Below are 6,000 nucleotides of genomic sequence, written 5' to 3'. Positions count from 1 at the left end.
TTCGCGATTATTTTCGATCACGATTTCTGATCTGATTTTCGTTTTAGTTTATCTTTTCGCTCGTTTATCGGAATCAGGCGATTCAAGTGCCTAGATCTTCATCTCGAAGCCCTCTTTCCGTTTAACCAACTTGAACAAGATTTTGGTACTGTAAAATTTGATTTTAGGTCAGATTAGTAATCGGATCTTGTTTCTCTCGCAGTTTGAGTTTCATTGCTCCATTTGATTTGATTCTTTTTGCAAACCGGAGTTCTTAAGTTGAATTTTCTGGTTAGATCTTCGTAGTTGAGTTTTACCAGTGGATCTTTGCTTGATTGCTTATGTATGCTATTGTTTGTTTGCGATAGAGCACCCGGAGTGCGAAGCATGCTACTACGAGTCTCTAGGTTTTGCGAATCGTCAGCAAGGCGAGTAACACATTGATCATACTCTTTTCATACCTAGTTTTTATGCATTAGTTCCAACCCTCAAACGTTGCATGGTTAGGATCTGAATAACTTGTGGGTTTGGGAAGTAGATGATGAGGTAGAACCTATTACATGTTTTATTATCAAACCCTTGGGAGTTACTTCTACGTTGCTTATATTGCTATGCTATGCTCGTAGACGTGGATTGGGTGAGTGTATCCATGACAGATGTGAGATTGTTAATTAATGGTTCAACTTAAGGTGGCAATTTTAATACATGTCTGGGTGGATTGCTTGTTTGGGCACCTGGAGAATCCAGTGTTGTCCTAGGATATCCCGGAATACCCGTGTGATTTTCCTACGGTCCGCCACCCAGGCTCGAAGGGATCATAAGACTATTCATGCTAGAAACTTCCGTGTGCAGCCACAAGCCATTATGGGCTCTGGCATAATATGAGTAGGTTGTGTGACCTCTTTCAGTGGTGGGCTAGCAGATGTAGGGGAAAGTAGGTGTAATTGTCCACCCAGAGTAAAGAGTTAATGCTTCCGACAGACTGTGTCTCGGTCATCCGTTTCTCAAACATCATGTAGTGCGAGAAATCCAATGGAGGAGATCGAGTCTTGTGGGGACAAGTGCGCAAACCTCTGCAGAGTGTACAATCTAATCATGGTTAGCCGTGTCTCCGGTTATGGACATCTTGAGTATCTAGTTTTTGGATTATCCTATTGTATCTCATCACCCTAATTTAATTGGATGGGTTAATGAATTACTTTAATTGGGATTGAGTTGGAGGAACCTTCTCAATGATGTTTTAGCTACCATGATAGTTAAAATAAAACGTATTCCTTTGTTGTAGGGAAAAATTGGCTTTTCGCAAAAACATACTCCCTCCATTCCAAAATATAGTGCGCCTGCGCTTCCCGAGGTCCAACTGTTGGGGAACGTGGTAATTTCAAAATTTTCCTACGCACACGCAAGATCATGGTGATGCATAGCAACGAGAGGGGAGAGTGTTGTCTACATGCCCTCGTAGACCGTAAGGGGAAGCGTTATATCAACGCAGTTGATGTACTCGTACGTCTTCACAATCCGACCGATCCAAGCACCGAAAGCACGGCACCTCCGAGTTCTGCACACGTTCGGCTCGGTGACGTCCTCGCCTTCTCGATCCAGCAAGAGGGGCGAAGTAGTAGATGAGTTCTGGCAGCACGATGGCGTGGTGACGGTGTTGGTGAAGAACAATCTTCGCAGGGCTTCGCCTAAGCACTACGAAAACTATGACGGAGGATAAACTAGAGGAGACGGGGTTGCCGGCACACGGCTTGGTGTTTCTTGATGTGTCTTTGGTGCTAGCCCAACCCTTCTATTTATATGTTGAGCCCTGGGGTCGAAACTTGGAGTAAAAGCCTCCTCAAAGTCGGTTTCACCTGAAAGGCAAGAGTCCTTCTCGGACTCCAGGGCTAGACGCCAGGGTTCCCGGCGTCTACCCCCTAGACGCCAGGGTTCCTGGCGTCTAGCCTCTGGTCTCCGCAAAACTTCCTTTTGCACTTTCCAAAAGCCTCGTGGGCTTTCCCCTTTGGCCCAGATAAAGTGTTCTCATGCCCAAACATTTCGGGAAACATCCGGAACCCCTTCCGGTGAATTCCGGAACCCTTTCGGAGATCGAACACTACTATCCCACATATCAAACTTTGTCTCCGGACCATTCTGGAGTTCCTCGTCATGTCCGTGATCTCATCCCGGACTCCGAACAACATTCGGTCATCAACATACATAACTCATATAGTACTATATCGTCAACGAACGTTAAGCGTGCGGACCCTACGCGTTCGAGAACTATGTAGACATGACCGAGACACCTCTCTGGTTAATAACCAATAGCGGGACCTGGATGCCCATATTGGCTCCTACATATTCTACGAAGATCTTTATCGGTCAGACCGCATAACAACATACGTTGTTCCCTTTGTGATCGGTATGTTACTTGCCTGAGATTCGATCGTCGGTATCTCAATACCTAGTTCAATCTCGTTACCGGCAAGTCTCTTTACTCGTTCCGTAATACATCATCCCGCAACTAACTCATTAGTTGCAATGCTTGCAAGGCTTATAGTGATGTGCACTACCGAGTGGGCCCAGTGATACCTCTCCGACAATCGGAGTGACAAATCCTAATCTCGAAATACGCCAACCCAACAAGTACCTTTGGAGACACCTGTAGAGCACCTTTATAATCACCCAGTTATGTTGTGACATTTAGTGGCACACAAAGTGTTCCTCCGGTAAACGAGAGATGCATAATCTCATAGTCATAGGAACATGTATAAGTCATGAAGAAAGCAATAGCAACAAACTAAATGATCAAGTGCTAAGCTAACGGAATGGGTCAAGTCAATCACATCATTCTCCTAATGATGTGATCCCATTAATCAAATGACAACTCATGTCTATGGTTAGGAAACATAACCATCTTTGATCAACGAGCTAGTCAAGTAGAGGCATACTAGTGACACTCTGTTTGTCTATGTATTCACACATGTATTATGTTTTCGGTTAATACAATTCTAGCATAAATAATAAAGATTTATCATGATATAAGGAAATAAATAATAACTTTATTATTGCCTCTAGGGCATATTTCCTTCAGTCTCCCACTTGCACTAGAGTCAATAATCTAGTTCACATTGCCATGTGATTTAACATCAATAGTTCAAATCACCATGTGATTAACACCCATAGTTCACATCGACATGTGACCAACACCCAAAGGGTTTACTAGAGTCAATAATCTAGTTCACATCGCTATGTGATTAACACCCAAAGAGTACTGAGGTGTGATCATGTTTTGCTTGTGAGAGAAGTTTAGTCAACGGGTCTGCCACATTCAGATCCGTAAGTATTTTGCAAAGTTCTATGTCAACAATGCTCTGCATGGAGCTACTCTAGCTAATTGCTCCCACTTTCAATATGTATCCAGATTGAGACTTAGAGTCATCTGGATCAGTGTCAAAACTTGCATCGACGTAACCCTTTACGACGAACCTTTTGTCACCTCCATAATCGAGAAACATATCCTTATTCCACTAAGGATAATTTTGACCAATGTCTAGTGATCTACTCCTAGATCATTATTGTACTCCCTTGCCAAACTCAGGGCAGGGTATACAATAGGTCTGGTACACAGCATGGCATACTTTATAGAACCTATGGCTGAGGCATAGGGAATGACTTTCATTCTCTCTCTATCTTCTGCCGTGGTCAGGTTTTGAGTCTTACTCAACTTCACACCTTTGTAACACAGGCAAGAACTCCTTCTTTGACTGTTCCATTTTGAACTACTTCAAAATCTTGTCAAGGTATGTACTCATTGAAAAACTTATCAAGCGTCTTGATCTATCTCTATAGATCTTGATGCTCAATATGTAAGCAGCTTCACTGAGGTCTTTCTTTGAAAAACTCCTTTCAAACATTCCTTTATGCTTTGCAGAATAATTCTACATTATCTCCGATCAACAATATGTATTTCACATATACTTATCAGAAATGCTGTAGTGCTCCCACTCACTTTCTTGTAAATACAGGCTTCACCGCAAGTCTGTATAAAACTATATGCTTTGATCAACTTATCAAAGCGTATATTCCAACTCCGAGATGCTTGCACCAGTCCATAGATGGATCGCTGGAGCTTGCATATTTTGTTAGTACCTTTAGGATTGACAAAACCTTATGGTTGCATCATATACAACTCTTCTTTAATAAATCCATTAAGGAATGCAGTTTTGTTTATCCATTTGCCAGATTTCATAAAATGCGGCAATTGCTAACATGATTCGGACAAACTTAAGCATAGATACGAGTGAGAAACTCTCATCGTAGTCAACACCTTGAACTTGTCGAAAACCTTTTTGTGACAATTCTAGCTTTGTAGATAGTAACACTACTATCAGCATCCGTCTTCCTCTTGAAGATCCATTTAATCTCAATGGCTCGCCGATCATTGGGCAAGTCAATCGAAGTTCATACTTTGTTCTCATACATGGATCTCATCTCAGATTTCATGGCCTCAAGCCATTTCGCGGAATCTGGGCTCATCATCGCTTCCTCATAGTTCGTAGGCTCGTCATGGTCAAGTAACATGACCTCCAGAACAGGATTATCATACCACTCTGGTGCGGATCTCACTCTGGTTTACCTACGAGGTTCGGTAGTAACTTGATCTGAAGTTACATGATCATCATCATTAGCTTCCTCACTAATCGGTGTAGTAGTCACAGGAACAGATTTCTATGATGAACTACTTTTCAATAAGGGAGCAGGTACCGTTACCTCGTCAAGTTCTACTTTCCTCCCACTCACTTCTTTCGAGAAAAACTCCTTCTCTAGAAAGGATCCATTCAAAGCAACAAATATATTGCCTTCGGATCTGTGATAGAAGGTGTACCCAACATTTTCTTTTGGGTATCCTATGAAGACGCACTTCTCCGATTTGGGTTAGAGCTTATTAGGTTGAAACTTTTTCACATAAGCATTGCAACCTCAAACTTTAAGAAACGACAGCTTAGGTTTCTTGCCAAACCATAATTCATACGGTGTCGTCTCAACGGATTTAGATGGTGCCCTATTTAACGTGAATGCAGCTGTCTCTAATGCATAACCCCAAAACGATAGTGGTAGATCGGTAAGAGACATCATAAATCGCACCATATATAATAAAGTACGGTCATGGCGTTCGGACACACCATTACACTGTGGTGTTCCAGGTGGCGTAAGTAGTGAAACTATTTCACATTGTTTTTAACTGAAGGCCAAACCCGTAACTCAAATATTTTACTTCTGCGGTCATATCATAGAAACTTTTATTTTGTTACGATGATTCTCCACTTCACTCTGAAATTCTTTGAACTTTTCAAATGTTTCGGACTTGTGTTTCATCAAGTAGATATACTCATATCTGCTCAAATCATCTGTGAAGATCAAAAAATAATGATACTTGTCGTGAGCCTTAACACTCATCGGACTGCATACATCAGTATGTATTATTTCCAATAAGTCAGTTGCTCGCTCCATTGTTCCGGAGAACGGAGTCTTAGTCATCTTGCCCATGAGGCACGGTTCGCAAGCATCAACTGATTCATAATCAAGTGATTCCAAAAGCCCATCGGCATGGATTTTCTTCATGCGCTTTACACCAATATGACCTAAACGGCAGTGCCACAAATAAGTTGCACTATCATTATTAACTTTGCATCTTTTGGCTTCGATATTATGAGAATGTGTATCACCACAATCCAGATCCAACAAACCATTTTCATTGGGTGTATGACCATAGAAGGTTTTATTCATGTAAACAGAACAACAATTTATTCTCTTACTTAAATGAATAACTGTATTGCAATAAACATGATCAAATCATATTCATGCTCAACGCAAACACCAAATAACACTTATTTAGGTTCAACACTAATCCCGAAAGTATAGGGAGTGTGCGATGATGATCATATCAATCTTGGAACCACTTCCAACACACATCGTCACTTCATCCTTAACTAGTCTATGTTCATTCTGCAACTCCCGTTTCGAGTTACTACTCTT

The sequence above is a fragment of the Triticum dicoccoides genome, chromosome 3A, assembly GCF_002162155.2.
Source record: "Triticum dicoccoides isolate Atlit2015 ecotype Zavitan chromosome 3A, WEW_v2.0, whole genome shotgun sequence".
NCBI lineage: Eukaryota > Viridiplantae > Streptophyta > Magnoliopsida > Poales > Poaceae > Triticum > Triticum dicoccoides.
The sequence above is the reverse complement of the archived record's forward strand: the minus strand, read 5'-3'. Positions refer to the sequence as shown.